Source organism: Pogona vitticeps, chromosome 1 (genome assembly GCF_051106095.1).
Source record: "Pogona vitticeps strain Pit_001003342236 chromosome 1, PviZW2.1, whole genome shotgun sequence".
Lineage (NCBI taxonomy): Eukaryota > Metazoa > Chordata > Lepidosauria > Squamata > Agamidae > Pogona > Pogona vitticeps.
In genome coordinates, this window is record NC_135783.1 from 142,659,103 (window position 1) to 142,679,614 (window position 20,512).

Sequence of the window (20,512 nt, forward strand, 5' to 3'; positions counted from 1 at the left end):
GGGGATTGGACAGATTCCTGGAGAAAAAGTCCATCACAGGTTACAAGTCATGATGGGGATGTGCAATCTTCAGGTTTAAAAGAAAGGTACCTCCAAATGCCAGATGCAGGGGAGGGATATCAGGAGACAGGGATCTCGTAGTCTCGTGTGCTCTCAGAGGCATCTGGTGGGCCCACTGGGAGATACAGGAAGCTGGACTAGATGGGCCCTTGGCCTGATCCAGCAGGGCTCTTCTTATGTTCTTATGTAATGATTTAATAGAATGGAGGAGCAGGGAAGAATTGGGGTTTATTTAATGGAAATAAGCATGAGTTTGGAGCATCAGGGGTTATTTTGGCTTTTAGAATCATAGGATCATAGAATAGTGAAGTTGGAATGGACCTATAGGGCCATCAAGCCCAACCCCCTACTCAATGCAGGAATACAGATCAAAGGACAAACTCAGCAGAGTAAGGAGGAGGAGAGATGCGGATGGAGCAACTTGGATAGGCATATAGTTTAAGTCTCTAACCAATAAAATAAATATTAATATCTGAAGGAAGAAGGTATACCTGCTCTCTCTTAGATGGATGTCTTTCAATTCTTTCTTTTCCCTCTTTCATTCTCCCTGTCATCTCTCTCCAGCTCTCTCATCACTGCCTCCCAGCCTCCTCAGACCAAGCCCTTCATCTCCCTGTGTTCCTAAAGGCCAAAAACTGCTGTCTGCCAGAAATCCTATGATGGGGGCTACACTGTACGAAGTAAAATCTAAGCAGACAGGAGAATCAAAGCCTTTACCTTACACTTCTGTCCATCTGCTTCCTCCTTGTACAGTGGGGTCTCTACTTAAGAACGTCCCTACTTAAGAACAATCCAACTTAAGAACAGCTCCATTTGCTAAATTTTGCTTCTACTTGAGAACAGAAATCCAAGATAAGAACAGGAAAAAAAAACCTTTCCTGCTCTTTTTTTAACCTTAGGTCATCTTAGGTTAAAAAAAATTCTCCCCCTAGTGGTAGAGTACGTATTAACCAGCTTTGCATTAGTTCCTATGGGAACTAGTGCTTCAATGTACGAACGCACCTCTACATAACAAAAAAACAGCCAGAACGGATTAATTGGTTTTCAGTCCATTCCTATGGGAAATTTTGCTTCAACTTAAGAACGTTTCAACTTAAGAACGCCATTCCAAAACGGATTAAGTTCTTAAGTAGAGGTTCCACTGTAGTTTCTATGGACGGAAAAGAGCAGATACGGATTAAATGGTTTTCAATGCATTCCTATGGGAAATGCAGATTCAACATAAGAACTTTTCAACTTGAGAACCACCTTCCAATATGGATTAAGTTCTTAAGTAGAGACCCCACTGTACCATCTAATGTGACCTGTCAAAAGGCACTGATTTGTCAGTTGCCCGGCTCTTAGCAGCCAACAATGTTGAGTGGGGAGAGAAAAACAAGGGGAATGTGGAAGTGTCCATATATGGGCACTGAGCCAGATCCAGGAAGTTATGGTATGTCTGATGGATGGGTCAGGTCAACAGAAGATTTATAACACATAGATACATTTCCTGAATGTAGACATTGTCTTTGTAGTTACTACTGTTGTTTATATATTATACATTCTGGTTGGTCCTCAGCAGGTCCTTTAGAAAATTGCATTTAGTAGTATAAAAAGAGCCACCGCTTAATTTTCAGTAAGAACTTTTTTACATATATACTGTGCATGGTTTGATGTTTCTCCTACTTCTGAAAGTAATAAAGTTTTATTGTTCTTTTACTGAGTTTCAGGCCACTGACAATAAAACCCGCTGTTGTACTGGGTTCTGCTTTAAAAAAAAAAAATCTAAATTTTAGCATACACATGAAATATGTGTGGACATGAAGTAATGTGCCAGGGGAGCAAGTTTTTCTGCTCCGTCGCTAGTGGTCTATTTATTTTGTGGCTGATGTGGAATTGATTCTACATATGTGAACTCTCCATCCACTTTTTAAAAGAAATCCCTGCTATCTGATACAGCGCGATACCAGATAGCATGAATTTTAATAAATAAATAAAAGCACCGTACTTGCTGAACGAAACTGGCGCCTGCCCTATTGCTTGCCTGCCCACCGCTCTATCCATGTGACTTCAGCCCAAATTCCAAAAAAAAACAACCCCAAAAAATCCTGATCCCTGTGCTGGTTTATTCCAGCAGTGGGAATAGGCTCTCGTTCTGCATCTTGTTTTGCGACCAGCAGCCAGCAACAAGCTGGGCTAAAGGACTGTCTCTTCACCCTCAGTATGAGAAATTATGGAAATCATCCCACCACCTTGATCACATGGAATAATAGTTGATACACATGTCTGCTTTCTGATAGAAGGCCTGAGAACAGGGGCTGTGAAAAATTCTATATCATTTTGGAACCTGTGAAATGTCTATCTGAGGCCACCAGATGGAGACTTTGTATTGATTTTTGCAAATGGGATTGAGGAAAAAAACACAAAATAAGCCTGAAAATATGTGACACATTTGTAATGGAGAATTATGCAGATTACTTAACATCCTCACATAGTTTCCATATGTGAGTGGTTTTATACATATTCAAGCACTAAATACTGGTTTGTTTTGTTTTTTTAAAACTTAGCAAAATAAGGTAGTTTATGACAAAACAAACATTAAAATTTTCTTTTACAGACTTATTTTCTCAAGGTGGTACTACTCCTTTATGGGTTTGTTCTGGATTGAATCTAGCAGGAATAAAGATGCAAGGTTTGAGGTCTGGATCAGCTAAGGCTGTGTTTATTAATCAAACAACAAACAATCAGCAGAAGGAATACTGATGTATAGTGAAGCCTTCAAAATCTAGAAGACTTAATTCTGGTTTAGGTCATTGTGGCATTTACCCCGTGGCCCCTGCTTGTTTCATCAAACATAGAGCTCACAAAAGTATCCCAACATACCCTTTAACATGCTGCCACCAGTTGATCTCTCTTTCAACCTATTTTGTTTGTTGTTTAATTGTTAAGTCGTGTCCGACTCTTCGTGACCCCGTGGACCAGAGCATGCCAGGCCCTCCTGTCTTCCACTGCCTCCCGGAGTTGGATCAAATTCATGTTGGTAGCTTCAGTGACACTGTCCAACCATCTCGTCCTCTGTCGTCCCCTTCTCCTCTTGCCTTCCCACTTTCCCAACATCAGTGTCTTTTCCGGGAGTTTTCTTATGAGATTGCCAAAGTCTTGGAGCCTCAGCTTCAGGATCTGTCCTTCCAGTGAGCACTCAGGGTTGATTTCCTTCGAAATAGATAGGTTTGTTCTCCTTGCAGTCCAGGGGACTCTCAAGTGTCTCCTCCAGCACCACAATTCACTGCATCAATTCTTCGGTGGTCAGCTTTCTTTATGGTCCAGCTCTCACTTCCATACATCACTACAGAAAAAACCATAGCTTTGACTATGTGGACCTTTGTCAGCAAGGTGATGTCTCTGCTGTTTAAGATGCCGTCTAGGTTTGTCATCACTTTCCTCCTAAGAAGCAGGCGTCTTTTAATTTTGTGGCTGCTGTCACCATGTGCAGTGGTGATTGAGCCCAAGAAGGTAAAATCATGAAGTCCAAGAAGGTAAAATCTGTCACCGCCTCCATATCTTCCCCTTCTATTTGCCAGGAGGTGCTGGGGCCAGTGGCCATGATCTTAGTTTTTTTTTGATGTTGAGCTTCAGACCATTTTGGCACTCTCCTCTTTCACCTTCAATAAGAGGTTCTTTAATTCCTCCTCACTTTCTGCCATCAGAGTGGTATCATCTGCATATCTGACGTTGTTGACATTCAACCTATAATTCCTATAAAAGACAGGTCCATTCAGTACTGAACTTTTAAACAGAAACAGGTTTGTTGATTACAAGTTGTTTTAGGACTCGTTCTTAAGCATATTTTTAAAGTTACACAAAACTTCAGTTTTTTACTTTAACGTCTTCTGTCTTAATTAATACAAGTCACACTCTGACTAACCACTCCCTAACCACTCTCTCTGCCTCAAACCCCCAAACTCTTTTTCCCTTGGTGGTTGTTGTGGGTTTTTCGGGCTCTTTGGCCGTGTTCTGAAGGTTGTTCTTCCTGACGTTTCGCCAGTCTCTGTGGCCATGGGCATCTTCAGAGGACAGCAACCAGAGCACAGACTGCTGTCCTCTGAAGATGCCGGCCACAGAAACTGGCGAAACGTTAGGAAGAACAACCTTCAGAACACGGCCAAAGAGCCCAAAAAACCCCAGAACAACCATTAGATCCTGGCCGTGAAAGCCTTCGCGAATATCTTTTTCCCTTCTCTGTCTCTGACTGAAGACTCCCCAGACTCTGACTCACCCCACCCTTTTAGTTTCTCTGGCTCTGCCAATATCATTATATACAGTGGTGCCTCGTATAACGAGTGCCCCATTTAACGACGAATTCGCATAGCGATGGCAAAAATGCCATCGCTTTTGCGATCGTATAACGAAGGTGCCTATGGGGAAAAATCGTTTTGCGATGTTTTCCCCATAGGCACCATTTTCCCCCAGGTGAGCGGCGGGAGCCTCCAAAGGAGCGCTCCCGCTACTCAGCTGGGGGAAAATGCCTGTGGTGGCCTTCGAAGGACCCTTCCGAAGGGTCCTTCTGAGGCCACTGCAGGGGGAGGGTGGGGGGATCTGATGCCTATCAGGCATCCTGGGCTCGGATCCCACCTGCCGCCGGTTACCCAGCCTTGAGTAACCGGCGGCGGGTGGGATCCGAGCCCGGGATGCCTGAAAGGCATCCGGATCCCCCCGCTCTCCCACCCTCCCCCCGCGGCTTGGATCGGACCCACGGGGGCTAGCCCTGCCATGGCTGGACTCCCAAGAGTCCAGCCATGGCAGGGCTAGCCCCCGTGGGTCCGATCCAAGCCGCGGGGGGAAGGTGGGGAGATCGGATGCCTGTCAGGCATCCTGGGCTCGGATCCCACCCGCCGCCAGTTACCCAGCCTTGGGTAACCGGCGGCGGGTGGGATCCAAGCCCGGGATGCCTGAAAGGCATCTGGATCCCCCCGCTCTCCCATCCTCCCCCCGCGGCTTGGATCGGACCCGCGGGGGCTAGCCCTGCCATGGCTGGACTCCCAAGAGTCCAGCCATGCCCGGGGTAGCCCCCACGGGTCAGATCCAAGCCGGATCCAAGCCGCGGGGGGAAGGTGGGGAGACCCGATGCCTGTCAGGCATCCTGGGCTCGGCAGCGCGGGGCGGCGGGGACAGGGTGAAGGGGTCCCCCCACCCACCCTGTCCCCTTCGCTGGCAGCCACCCCCCGCCGCTTTCCCCAGCCTGGATCGGGCTCCTGGGCTCCCCCACCCACCCTGTCCCTGCCAGTTTTTAGTCCATTGGAACGCATTAACCGGGTTTTTATGCGTTTCAATTGGTTTTTTTATTTCGCTTTACGATGTTTCCGTATAGCGACGTTAATCCTGGAACGGATTAACGTCGCTATACGGGGCACCACTGGATATAATATAGGAAGACAGGGTGTTTGCTACAGTCATGCTTACAAGAAGGCTGAGAAATTCTTAACCCCATTCATAAATAAGCCTCAGCATGTGAAGGGTGGCCTCCTACCAGCACCCCCTCGTAACTCAGAATGAATGGCTACAGGCCAACCATTGAGTTCATCTAGTATGTTTTCCTGACAGATTCCATTATCCTACAGGCCTCTACACTTTAGACTAGGGGACTGTGGTTTTGGTGTGGGGCGTGCACATATGTTACTTCTTTAGTTCCTGCCACAGAAGACGGATTTAGTCAAGCACCTGTCAGATGAAAGACCCTTCTGTAAATCAGCTAGAAAGATATAATTGATGGTGGCTAGTGGCAGACAAGTCAATGCCATCTGCCTGACAGAGTTCCACCTTGGAATACATGGTTCTTGCGTGTGCAGTTACCGTATTTTTTGCTCCATAAGACGCTCCGGATCTTAAGACGCACATAATTTTTAGAGGGGTTAAACAGGGAAAATATATTCTGAACCAAATAGTGTAATAAAATATTTAATACACTATAACAGAATAACATTTGAACCATGTAAAGTGAACAGCAGTCAACAGTGGCATTAAGAACCATTACCACTGTCATTAACAAATGGAGAGACTTAAAGCTTTGTGTACTCATGTACCATAAATTTAATTCAAGTACATATAGACCATTATCAGCCAGTGATAAGACCTATACCACGCTACCTATATTTTACATTTCCTTTCATCCACCTCCTCCCCATGCTTATAGAAATGACAGATGAGATTGTTGTGCAACTCTGCCCATCTACAGCTCAATCCTATATTAAATTAGAAATGGTTTGTCTGATTGGGCACTGCATTGAGAGGTCCCTTTTAGTTGTGTGGAGGATAAATAGTAGAATTAAACTATTTAACAGCTGGTTTTCCTTATTTACTTTAGGTTATGCAAAAGAACAGCAACACAAAGCTTAACCTGTTCCCATTCACCAGCAGTAGCACATGCTCAGCATAAGACCAAATCTCCATTTTCTGACATAATTGAACGTTATAGCATGCAAGGCACAACACACAAAGCCAGGAACAATGTTCTTGACCAGCCAAAAAAACTGAATACAAACTAGAGTAACTGAAATCAGGAAGCAGGTACTGTAATCCAGTTAGAAGTCATGAGGCACAGTTAGTTTCCTTGCTGCAACACCCTTTGGAAATACATTCTCTATTAGATGCCCAGAACTAGTTGAAAAGTTTGCCAGTTGAATCCAAATTTCCCATAGAAATACATTGAAAAAGGTCAGAAACTTTAAAAAACCTAAAAGAAATTCACTTACCAGGTACTGTAGAATGAGCCTGGCTCTTCACAGTGCCTTGGTAGACCCCAGAACAGCCAAAAAAGAGCCCCAAACAGCTAAATGCCAGCAGGCAGCCTGCAGACGGCAGCCATTTTGTGCTCTTCTCCGTTCCTGCCCTTTCCCCACCTAACAGCTGATCAGCCGCTTCCCAGGCAAGCAGGTTTCAACTCAAACGGAGCACCTTTTAATCCAAACAGGGTTTAACTCAAAACAAGAAGCTTTTAAAGAAAAACAAGCAGCTCTCTAACTGCTTGGACTAGCAAGGAAGCAGACAAGCAGCCTCTTCACTAACTGAGTTTCAATTTCCCCTGCTTTCCCTGCCTTCCCCACATATTAGGTATGCTAATATATGTGCACTGGAGGATTGTGGGAGGAACATCTAGCCCCTGATGGGAGTCCTGTGGGGCACCCCAAAACACTGAGGAGCTCTCCTGGCCTCTTTCAGCACTGGGGCTGTGCAACCCTGTTCTGATCAGGAGGTGCAGCTGGAGGTCACCATGCCTTTGGGGGATAGGCCACAGAAAGGGGCAGGTGGTTTAGGGGACATTCCAACTCAGACCTGGCAGGGAAGATACCATTCTTATAAGAGTGGTTTTCCCAGGGTAAAGCTCATCTATTGCACTTCAGATGAGCTGACCCCTGTGATTTCCCCAAATGTGGGAAAATCAACTGCCTAAATGGGGGACTGTGTTTCTGGTTTCCCCTGGTTTTTATAGAATCACTCCTTCCCTTTTGGTCCTTGGCTGTTTGCATTGCTTGCTATCACAGGCCTGTTTGTGTTGCTGGTTTTCCAGTTGAGCTGCAGGGAACAGATATTGAAAAGCCAGCAGTGCAGAATGCTGAGGTCTGAACAACAAGCAGTCTCTGCTGCCAGTTCAGAGGTCTCCTGGCATGGCAGTGGGAGGCTTTTGGGTGGTGGTGGCTGAACCCTGGGTTATTGCATTCACTCCATAAGATGCATGTACTTTCTCTCCCACCTTTTTGGAGAGAAAAAGTGCATTTTATGGAGCGAAAAATATGGTATATTGGCACACTAATCTTGGAGAGGAAGACACAGCAGGTGGTTAACCTTTTTATAGGCTCTGTTGAAGTCGTGGAGGTATCTCTCATGTCTCAGGGCAGAGATGCAAAACCAGCAGCAGAGGCAAGGGGCACTGCTGCAGTGCAGAATTAATTGGTACTACATGGAAAGGAACCGAAGCCATCCCAATCCTGGGCCTGAGATCCATTAGCCGTAACCCTCAGGGGCCTCAAGGCACTCCAATATGGCAGTCACATGTGGTTCATCATCATCATCAGAGGAAGAGGAATTTGGGAGGGAAGGGGACATCTGACCGGGAGTGTGGACTCTTGGGTCTGGTCCTTTTCCTTTCTTCCCACCTAAATATTCCTTAGGAGCCATTGCCCAAAGAAAAACCCAGTAAGGAAGAAATCTGCATGCAGTGTGTGTCTGCTTGAACAGCAAGGAGATCCTGGAAAGTGTTGCATACAAAGAATGTGCCCCTAAGAGAACCTAGCTATGAAGAACTCCCGAGAAAGCGCCAACCTTTGCTCTGTAGCAGGAGCAAGATGCCCAAGACTGTCCGGTGGTGTGAGTTAAGTCTCAGGAAAGGCACACCCCAAAGAAGAGACACAAGACAACGGCACACAGCCCCACTGCTGATGCTGACAAAACCTGAGTGATGCGACTGTTGCTCTGAAAAGGTGAGCCGTTAGATACCAATCTACAGGTAATGTGTGTCATGCAAATGTGATGAGGATGACAGGAAAGGCTAGAGTCAAATGAAGTTGCATCTCAGTCCTGATCAGGACAACAACAAAAAGTACACCTCCCCTGCCAGTGCCTTTGGACACTGGAGCACTGACCCCCTTCAGGGTCTGCCAACAAGAGGATATAGTGAAGAGCAGTGTTGTCTTATATACGTAGCTTACGCCCCCACTCCTGCTGCATCTCGTGTGGGAAAGCCATGCCCCACCTCCTCCCAGTTCTACCTCAAAGGTCCTCTCTTGTCCAGAATTTTGCTAGTTGGTCTGGCCAATCTTTATACCAGTAAAACAGCAAAGTGTTCCTTGCCGTCTCAAATCATGGAACACTCCAGAGAGGTGACCTACCTGTGAATAGCTAGCCATTTGGTGTAGGATCAATGACATTCATTCATTTCCCCATGGAGAAAGATATTTTAATTATTTAGTGCATTGCATTAGTAGCCTCCTGTGCTCCACTGTTTTTCCTTGTCCTTTCGTCTTTGTTTTATTTGATTTATGGTGAGGTTTTGTTGATTTTTTTTTCTTATGACGTCTGGCTGAATGTTTTCCTTTATCCTTGGGGCTGTAGATGGGCCCATTTTGAGTGAGAATTTGCACTGCTACATCTAAAGAAAGGGAAGGAGAGAAAATGTTATTTTTCATTTTAAGCCTTCCTGTGTTTCCTTCCTCTTTTGTTCAGTTTTATTCTTATTTTTTTTTTCTTTCCACTGGAGAGAAAAAAACTGTTATGAAAGAAAATATGGAACAACTGTACAATGTGTCTTGATCGGTAGCACTGGGAGTCATCCATCTGGAAGCACCCAATATGTGCTCAAATTCTTGCAACATTTTACAAGTCAGTGATGTTACATTGAGTGGATGAATTACTTATTTTGTGAAGTGTTGCTGAACAATAAATGTATGACTTGTCAAACCTAGGCTTCAATCCTGAATGCATTTACTAGTCTCAGTAAGCACATTTAGACATGCTTCTGCGCAAATGTATGGGATCACAATGCACAGAATATTTGAAGTGTCTTTTTTCGAATATTTTTCTTCCGTTTTCATTACTCTGTAAACTTTATTTTTACATACAAGGCACATCTGGCATCTTTTCCTGCTATTTACAATATTTGCACTTTGATATCCCAGTACGCTGAAGACACTGATGTTAGGAAAGTGTGAAGGCAGGAGGAGAAGGGGAAGACAAAGGATGAAATGGTTGGACAGTGCCATCAAAGCGACCAACATGAATTTGACCCAACTCTGGGAGGCAGTGGAAGACAGGAGGCCCTGGCGTGCTCTGGTCCATGGGGTCACGAAGAGTTGGACACGACTAAACAACAACATCCCAGTATATTTTGCTGCCCTCTTCCAATTTTGGAGCCTATGGTATACTGTTTATTTTGTGCCCTGTCTCTCGTATCCCTATGCTTCATAGTATGTTTTGTGAGCTATGCTCAGGTTTTCTAATTCCACTCTCCACAGTTAGCCAATGGGTGATGGTGGTGGAAGCCAACAGTTGACTTCTAATTTATCATAAAGAAAAATGACTTCATCTGAGCATTCCTGGATGGGTTTTAAGATCCTTGGGAAAGGTCCTCCTCTCTGTCCTGTCTTCACTGGAGAGGTATTTGGTAGGAACATGAGGTTGCTTTCTTGATGGCAGCTCCTAGGGTCTCGAACTTCGTGCTTAAATTTAGTGTCCTTCCATTTATCCTATAATAGTCTCTGAGTTTAAATGGACCATTCTTTCGTAAAGTGTGCAAGCATGGTCTGCAAAGAGTGGCGTGGATTCATGCCTTCTCAGACAAAGAGAAGCACCACTGAAGTCAATGAAAATGTCATTAGGACTGCCACAAGCCCCACTGATTTCAAGGGGAATGCTCAGTGTGTGAATATCTCTGGCTGCAACCCGGTGATAATCCAGTAAGGAAACATTCAGCATATGTTTTGGAGGGAAAGTTCTTTCAACAAAACTAAAGAACATTGTGTGACTGGTATAACTTTATGTAATGAATGGACAATGAAGTTAAGCCAGGGAACATTAGGGGCACAATAATAAGTAATCCCACTGTTGTTATTTGAAGCCAAATCTGAGATTTTGAAATTAGAATTATGCATCCAGTCATAGTTGTTATTTCTATTTGATGAATGCCTGCCCTGCCCTAAGCTGCTGAACTATTAATTCCAAGTGTTTCCACCATTGTTCTTATGCTGGTAGATACTGCTGCAAAGAAGATTAGAAGCTTTATTACTTAAACAGAAAACTCTGAAATAGTACAATGAGGGAAAGATAAGTCTGTGTACAACAAAAGGCAATTTTGCTTGGACTTATTTTATCCGAACATTTGACCTACAGCTTAGACAGTTTAAAAACCAAAACTAAAAATCCAAACCCAAGACATTTAATTGTTGAAAACATTTATCTGAAAGTTAACATATTGAGAACTACTTTCCCTTCCTATGTGGAATTCCCAATTATATTTCTAATTAAAGGCAATACTTCTAAGACTGTGTTGCCAACTGTCCACTCTATTAGTAAGTATTAACAGTTTTTTTTGTTTTTTTTTTTGTTTGTTAGCAAAACAGTTACTCAGGCATTTGTGGCCATTGCTGTTTTCTTCCACTGCCTCTTTATAAAACACAGCCATAATTAATCTGTCCCATATTGTCAGTGCTTTCAAAAAGATCTTTTTTTCACCCAGTCTTTGTTTTATACAGTACTGTTACAGAATTTCACTTACAGCAAAGTTTAACGGAAACGTCTTTGAGGGCAGTGTCCCTCCAACATTACTGAGGTATGTTTGAAAATATTCTTACAGAGATGTCATGAGCAGGACTACTATGTAGGTGTACCTGGTATCCTTAAATGATGTGGCAGAACTCTGGCACATTTAGTAAAAGAACGGTGAAAGAATTGCAGAGGAACTTGAAGAAAGTTATACAGCCTGTCCTTGTTTTTTAATATTGTCAAAAAACATCATAAAATGGAATAACTACAAGAGTTTTAAAATATATGCAAGTTTTAAAAACTCTGTGGGAGCTAAATGATATAATCTAATCAGTGGATCTTTTGTTGGTATGTGCCATCAAGTCATGTCTGAATGTTGACAACCCTGCGAACTAGTGACCACCAAAAGGTCCTATCATTAACAGCCTTGCTCAGATGTTACAAACTCAAGGTCATGTGTTCCTTTATTGAGTTAATCTATCTCTTATTTGGTCTTCTTCTTTTCCTTTGCCTTCAACTTTTCCCAGCATTATTGTCTTTTCTGGTGATTCTTCTCTTTTTCACAATGTGCGCAAGGTATAATAGCCTCAACTTTACCTTTTTTGTAAAGAAAGATTTGAGACTTGATCTAGCATCCATTTATCTTTCTGTCAGTTAACAGTAACTCTGTTCCAACACAATATTTTGAATTAATTGTTTTTATTGCCTATCAGATTTCTTCATTGTTCAGTTTTCACATTCATACATAATAATCATGATTCCATTGTATAGATTAGTGGTTCCCAACCTTGGGTAACCCAGGTGTTCTTGGGCTGCAGCTCTCAGAAATCCTGGTCAACATGGCTGTAAAGGCTTCTGGGAATTGCAGTCCAAGAACACCTCGGTTACCCAAGGTTGGGAACCATTAGTATAGATTATCTTTTCTAGTTCTTTCAAGAGCCCTCTCAAGACTTAGTATTCATTTCATTTTCTGGCTGCAGTCTCCATTTGAATTAGTGATTAAATCAAGATACAGAAAATCCTTAGCCATTTAAATTTCTTGTCAATATTAAAACCATGTAATTCTTTTGCAGTCACGATTTTTGTCTTAGATATTCAAAAACCGGGAGTCATTTCAATCATTGCTATTTCCTACCAGTAATAGGATATCATTTGCATATCTTAAATTATATATTTTTCCTTTTTATAAATCTAATCCAGCTTTATATGGGATATGTCCTGCATATAAACTGAACAGAGGAGGAGATTAAAATACACCCTTGTCTGACATCTTTGCTTATGGGAAATCATTCTGTTCTCCGTATTCTGACCTAACAGTAGCTGCATGTCCAGATGATGTGGCACATCATTTATTTTAGAACAACCCATAGCTTTCCATGATCTACACAATCAGTAGCTAATGCATAATTGCAATATTATCCTTAGGGTCTCTTTTTGAAATTCAGCTTGAACATCAAGCATTTTTTGCTCTATATCTGGTACAAACCTTTGTTGCAACACCTTGAACAGCATTTTGTTTGCACCTCCTTTCTTTGAATTGCCCTTCTCCCCCCAGACTTTATGAAGAGATTTCTTACTTTATTCTTTTGCCACCCTCTTCTGTCAAGCCTGCCAATTTATCTCCCTTAAGCACCTTAGAATTTTTGTAGTAAGGCAGTATTAAATTTACAGCATTATGTAAGCTTTGACACATAAGAGAGTAAGACCTAGTAAATATTCTGGCTTGTATCTCGTCTAGGTGAACATAGAAGATTGACCTGTAGCCTGTATTTTATATTCAGTAACATGTACTGTACTTTTTATGTTGAGAAATACTGTAATTAAAATGAAAACAAGGTGAAGAAAAAAGTTAAAGGCCAGGGACCATGCAATCTAGTCAAGTCAATAAGATATGTGCCTATGGAAGTTGGAGGGAAGGGGTTTATTTAACATCTTTAGACAACACTGAAAAATGAATCACAATTTCAAGAGAGCCATCAATAATTTCACCCAGTGTGGTTGGTGTATTGGATAGAGAGACACTAGGACTCAGGATTCCTGGGTCTGAATCCCTGCTAAGCCATTGAAGCTGGTGGTGTGGAACTGGTAAAGGAAAAGGTTCCCCTTGACAAATTGTCCAGTCGTGTCAGACTCTAGGGGGTGGTGCTCATCCCCGTTTCCAAGCCGTAGAGCCAGCATTTTGTCCGTAAACAGTTTCTGTGGTCACGTGGCAAGTGCAACTAGACACGGAACGCCATTACCTTCCCACCAAGGTGTTACCTATTTATCTATTTGCATTTTTACATGCCTTCAAACGGCTAGGTTGGCAAGAGATGGGACAAGCGACGGGAGCTCATTCCGTTGCCTGGGTTCAAACTGCTGATCTTACAACCTTACAGCCCAGAGGCTTTTTTTGCGATTTAACCCACAGCACCACCATGTCCCTGTTGGAACTGGTAAAAGCACTCCTTAAACAACTCACTTACCTTGAAAGCCCTATGTGTATTGGTTTAAGGTTAAATCCCACATGTGGCAGGCCAGATTAGGCTTTTAGTGAAAAGAGAGAGAGAAGAAGCTCAGAACTAAGTTTAGATACAGTGGAGGTGTTTATGTTTCATGTCATAACATTGTAATACCAGCAAATATGTGTAAGCATGCCTTTCATATCACTGCAGGGAAACCATCTCCTTCTCCCCCTAGCAATGAGTGTTATGTGTACTTCAGCAGCACGAAGGGTGAAAGAGGAGAGATGCAGGAGGGAGACATGAAATAAAGATGAATTATGCAACAGAGAAAGAACAATTGAAGGTGAACTAAGATGTATCTGGACTGCTAGCTTCTCTCCCTCTTTTTATGTAGATGTATGACTATACTCCAGTGTGGTGTAGTGGATAGAGTGATGGACTCAGGAGGCCTTGGTTTGGAATCCCCACTCAGCCATGGAAGCTCATTGGGGGTATGGAACTGATAAAACCAGTCCTTAAAATATCTTCCATACCTTGGAAGCCCTATTAGGTCCCTATAAGTCAGTTCTGACTTCACAGCACATGCAATAAAAACAACATACATGTACATGGGTAGTTGTTCCCAACATTTTTTTTTCCATCATGAAATTCAGTATATGATCAGGAGGTAGTAGTTGTTGCTATGTGACATCAAATCACCTCTGATCTCCAAAATATTCTATCCTGTATGACCCTTCTCAATTCTTGTAAACTCAAGGTTGTGGGTTCCTTTAGGGAGTCAATCCGTCTCATGTTTGGCCTTCCTCTTTTCCTGCTGCCATCTGCCTTTCCCATCATTATTGTCTTTTTCCAGAGAATCCTGCCTTCTTATGAGGTGCCCAAAATAGGACACCCTCAGTTTCAGCAGTTTTGCCCCCAGAGATAGTTCAGGCTTGATTTAATCTAGGACTCATTGGTTTCTCTTTCTGGCAGTCCAGGGTTTCTGCAAAGATAATTTCCAGCACCATATTTCAAACGAATCAATGTTTCCCCTTGTCAGCTTTCTTTACTGTCCTGCTTTCACACCCATACTTTGGGGACTGGGAATACAAGAGTATGGATGATCTCGATCTCAGTCTCCGGTGATTATCTTTTCTAAGTTCCTTATTTGCTGCCCTTCTGAGTCTCAGTCTTCTTCTCCACCAAGGCTGTCAATGCATAATAACCACCACAACCTATTTTGAAAGGAAGGGCCACAACTGTTTTGATGACAGCAGCAGTTCCTGGCACAGCACTGGAAACAGGATCAGTGAACTGGGAGACCTGAATGCCATCCCACCCCCCACCCCCCAATCAGAGTGGCAGTCTTGTGGAGACCATGCGGGTGTATCCCACTCTGTGCTTCCTGCCATACAGGGACATGGCTTGGCCTTTGCCCCCACCCACCCACCCAAGGCTAGGCCAGACCAAATTCCAACTCCCCTTGAGGGGATTCCTCTGTAACCCAGGGGCAACTGGCTCTTGCCTGCCTGGCTCCACCCCGATGCCCCAAACTGCCCGAAAAGCTGGCCACTTCTCAGCTCCCATCAGACAATTGCAGCTGCAACCAACGCTCTATGGTCCCCTCAGACACACATTTTGTCCCCAGTCTGATAAATGTACTCCCTTCTCACAGAAGAGAACTGCAAACCTGAATAGGTTACCTGTGTGCCATATCCAGCTGCCACCCCCAACCCACCACCCTGTGACCGGTTGCCCAGGTCACCTTCTGCCTTGAGATGTCCACCTTGTGGAGCTCTTGAGTCCCCCACCATACCCACCTCGCTAAGAGACCACATCATCCGGATGGTGGGGTCGCAGGTAGGTTTGAAGTCCCAAGTCCGTGTAATGGAATATGTTGAGTCCAGTCCTTTTGATGTTGGCAGGTCATTCTCCTGCCCAATAGACAATGCTGTGCCTGTCTAGCCAGACCTTCTTTGGCCTTCCTGTTGGGAGAACTGAGGGAGGGGACATCTATATATCACCATGGGAACCCAAAAATAAGACTTACATGCAGCTGACCGGTATGTACCAACTTCCTGTGGGCATTCAGGAGGTAAGCCCAGTTGCTTCACAAATTCTAAAAGAATGAGTTCTCATGTGGAAAACCATCCTGAGCAAGCATGGCCCTGAGGCTGGCTCCCTGTATGTGAGTGATGTGCTGCTGGAATGTACCAGAGGGGATCCCTCACACAGTGGGTGATGCCCCAGAAAGGTCCAGGTTCTGCAGACAGGTCAAGGACTAACTCCCGTCTAGGATTTTTAGGCATGTATTGGAACCCTGGTCCTGTTAATCTGTCTTCAGAAACCTCAAGTCACCTTTCTCAAATGAAACATCTTGCTTCGGCTGGGCTCAGCCTGAGATATCCTGGATGGATCTGGCCATCAGCAAACCTGCCCTGAAGGCCATAAAGAAATCCAGTGTTTAAGCTGCCTTAAAGAAGAAGGCCTCATACTTGGACCAGCATATCTTGCCCAGATTTCCTAATATTGCACCTAGAACATGGAGTGTGATAGGGTGTCTCCCATTGGGTGCCCCCAGAGTGGCCATTCATTCATTCATTCATTCATTCATTCATTCATTCATTCATTCATTCATTCATTCATTCATTCATTCATTCTGCCCAGTTAGTGGCAGAGCCCAACCTGCTATGGCTTGTCTAACCCAGAACATCCTGCAGGCTTCAGGGAAGCACTGTGCTTGACTAAGGAAGGACATTACCTCTAGATGAGTATACATTGTCTTGGGTTCCAGACCCTCTGCCCAGAGGGACACGAGACACTCTCAGCACTTCTGCCTCCTCTGTGAGTAAGGAGGCTATGTACTCCTTGCTCTCCAAGAAGTACAGGAAAACCCCTGAAGCAGAACTGTAAGCCCAGAAGGTGGAAGGGGTAACCAAATTATATACTCCCTGGGCTATTTCTTGCATCCAAGGCTCCAGAGTCCCTGTGATGAGAATGCATCTGAAGTGATGTTTGCGTGTGGTGGCAGCAGATGGAACCTGTCCTCTTGGAAGTGAACAAACTTAGCTGAATATCTAATGTTAACTATCAGATATAAGAGTATCAGCCTGTGTACAAGGTGCATAACCCCCTAGATGGCTGCCTGTTGACCATCGTGACCACAACCTGGTTGTTAACACTAGGACTTAACATATTTGTCAGCAAATTCTTTTTGCCAAAGTGTGACTGACACTGCTATCAAAAAGAAATCCAAAAAGGTTAAAGCCTTTAGGATATCAGTTCCCAACCACTTCTGAAACCACTTGTGTGCACACCATCACCCTGTGAAATACATCCCAAAACAGACTAGCTGTCACATCCAAATAAACCTGAGACTTGTCCCTACCTCTCATGACCATTGGCAAACTTCAACTCCACCAGGAAGGCCAGCCATACCAATAGCTTCATGTCCTTGATCACCCTGATATGATGGTGTAGTATAGAAACGCCTGGTACGGTCCTGATGAGCCTAGCACAGAATGCCCAACGTGGGCCCACCACCCTACATGTCAAGTTGAGGTGATCCAATGTTGCTTGTAGGTGTGTGCCCTTCTTTCTTGGGAGCAGGGACTTGATAAGCTCCCCTAGAGGCCTCAACGTCTCCTCTGGGAGAGAAGATGTACTAGCAACAGTGCCCGGTTGGATGCCCAGGAAAACCAGCTTGATCACGGGACTCATCCTCTGCCAATGGAGGCCTCAGCACAGTCTCCAAGTTTTGGAAGAGCCTCCAGAGGTTCGTGTACTCTGAGGAGCCAGCCCTCTTCATAAAAAGCGAAGTTGTCCCCGTAGTGTGTGACTGAGGCCAGTGTTGCCTTAGTCTTCACCACTCACTCCAGGAAATTGCTGAACACCTCAAATGCTGCACAACAGACAGAGCAGTTCATGGGCATGGCCTTATCTACATACCATCTGCCTTGAAATTTAAACTGCTGCAGTGAAAATTATTTGGGGTGGATTGGCAGCAGCCTAAAAGCTGACTGAATGTCACATTTGATGGGCAAGGCCCAGGGACTGCATGCCCTGACCAGTGCCACTGCATGCTCGAAAGATCCATAGCACAGTGTGCAAAACTCAAAGGGAATGGCATCATTAACTGATGTTCCCTTGGGGCATGATAAGTGGTGAATTAACTTGCCTGGGGAATTTTTAGGGACAACACCCAGAGGAGAGGCCCAGAGGTTGGGCAGAGGAGGAGAAAGGAAAGGGGGGGGGCACTCTATGCCCTGCCAATAACTCCTTCCTAATCTTGAGTTCAGCCACCGCCAACAGTTCCTTTGCAGACTTTCCTGCATCAGTTCCACCCTGTGGGCTGACATATGGGATACAAAATGTCTCCCAAAGGTGTAAAGCTGCTCTGCGTTTTGGGTATGCCAGCAGGAGCAGACATAAAGATGGCAGCCTGGAGGACGTAAAGGCTAAGGTAGATAGGACACCGCCTTGCACTAGAACTTCACCTGCCAAGCCAAGGGGCAGGGCTGAAGGGGCCTCGCCATTGGACCCTTCCTCCAATTGGTACTCATGTAGAAGGACTAAGCTGGATGAAAGGGCTGCTCTCTGCTCCCCACTCTGCCCAGTTACAAGGATAGGACATCCGAGGATGGAGACCAAAACATTTATCACTGTCATGATGATCAGTGCAATGATAGGCAGAAACGATATTGTGACTGTTTTAATTAGCACTATTTAAGCCCCTGATTTTCCTGATTTCACAGCTAACATTGTCAAATCATGTCCATCCAGAAAGACAGTAAAGAATCCTGCAATGCCTTAAAAAAAGACTTAACAGGTTTGATTTGGCATAAATCTGGCCCATTATGCAGTACAGTGCCTTAATCTTCAAAGTGTAGAAGATGCTTTGTTGCTTTTTTGCTGCAACATGGTACCGTGGCCGCCCTTTGGAAAAGATCCGCCCAGGATTTTTACAGGCGTAGGCTTTGAGAACTCTGCTCTTCTCCCCACTGAAATGCTCATCCGCCTCAGCAGGTCATCCGCTTTCATGGCATTCTAGTCTCAGAGAAGGCAAGCACCTTTATACAGTTTGTCAGTGGATTGCTATAAAATGGCAGGGCTTTGTGTCAGAACTGTCTTGTTCTTGAACAGCAGATGCCCAGAGACAATTACATTTCCACCCTGACAGCTTGATGTCTCTGAATTTTCTCACTCTTTCTCTCTCAGTACCTGAAAGGGAAGGAGAAGATTTCACACAGTTGCTAAAGATGCCAGTTTTTCCTGCAAAGTGGTGTGGTGTGTGAGCTCCATATTAAATTGGCCCAGTGTCACCAGACACCAGCTTCGGGCTCTTTCGTTGATAGTCGAGGGGAATTTCTGCAGGACTGACTGCACAGTGACCTCAGGCTAAGAGCCGCAGAACAAGGCTTCAGGGAGACTCCAGAGATTTATCATAATGCTCTTTGTTTACAGGAAATTTCAGGTGTAACAGAGACTGACAGATACCTAACCACAGAGGTTATACAGTTTTTGAAAAGTCTGTGGATGGCAATCTAGGGAAACCTGATGTCCATCACATACGTTCATGCCAAATCTCCCTTGACTGGATAGTGTTTAGAACTCCCTAAAGCTATTCCTCTTGGTATCCTGATGTACAGGTTAATATTCTTCACTGGCCCTTTTTGTGTTTCTGTTATTCCGTTTGTGTAATCAGACAGGGAAAAGAAGGCATCCTGTTTTGATCATGGATATTCACCTGTTACTGATGGTGCCAACATTTAATCTAAATGTTGGTATGATGCCAAGTTGCAAGCAGAAACCTAGAATGCTGCCATGAGGTTACATCCTTAACTTTGGCCCTCTTTTCAGGGAGACCATTCACAGCAGTGCAGCCAGGGGAGTTAAGCAGAGCAAAATGTGCTGCTTATATTCCACCCCATAGCACTTCAAGCAATCTCTGGGTGGTTTACAAGTTAATTATGCAGGCTACACATCGCCCCCATCCCCCCAGCAAGCCGGGTACTCATTTTACCCACTTCAGAAGGAGAGAAGGCTGAATCAACCTTGAGCCGTCTACCTGAGATTCAACCCTGGGTCGTGAGCACAGTTTTGGCTGCAGTACAGCAGTTTAACCACTGTGCCATGAGTTCTTGGACATCTTTTGAGTAGCCTCTTTTCAATCTATCTACTCTGCTCATTTTAACTAAGAAGACGTTGAAGTGACTTTGTAAGTCAGGGATAGTCGCAAGTGTGGGTCTCCAGATGTTGTTGGAGTGCTGTTGGCTAGGGCTGATAGACAGTGCAGTCCAGCAACAGTTGAAAGACTGTGTTGCCCACCCCTTGTTTAAATCTATAAAGTATATGTCTGTACATTGTAGATATAAGAGGGTGGAATCTGTTGCTTAGAAAACTTGTTTTACTCTGCTGATTTGACAGCTGGAAAGAAGAGTGAAAGGAAGAAAAGTGTATCTTCATCCTTAAAAGATTGCTGTACTACTATGGGAAAATGTCATTTGGATTCTGCCAAATTCCATTTTACATTTGTCACGGGATCTTCTCCTTCACCCTTTCCCTGCAATTAGTAAAATAGCCATCAAATGTATCCACAGCAGCTTTGCTGGCAGCTGCTTGCTTACCCTTGTATTGCCCCATCACTGTTTCCCAACCCTGAGTCCCTAGATATTCTTGGACTATAAATCCAAGAAATCCTGGTCTGGACACTGGGCCAAGAACATCTGTGGACCCAAAATTAGGAACAATTGGCCTACACTCATCCCTGACCTTTCCTTCCAGCTTCTTAAGAAGTTGGC

General features: G+C 44.3%; 1 protein-coding gene and 1 pseudogene across 6 annotated transcripts in view; both read left to right on the top strand.

The window, feature by feature from the left end:
* TDRD15 (tudor domain containing 15) overlaps positions 1–20,512 on the top strand; it is a 93,592-nt gene that overhangs the window by 24,226 nt on the left and 48,854 nt on the right. The gene's annotated exons all lie outside the window — the stretch shown is intronic.
* LOC140703545 (U1 spliceosomal RNA) lies at positions 7,361–7,515 on the top strand (annotated as a pseudogene).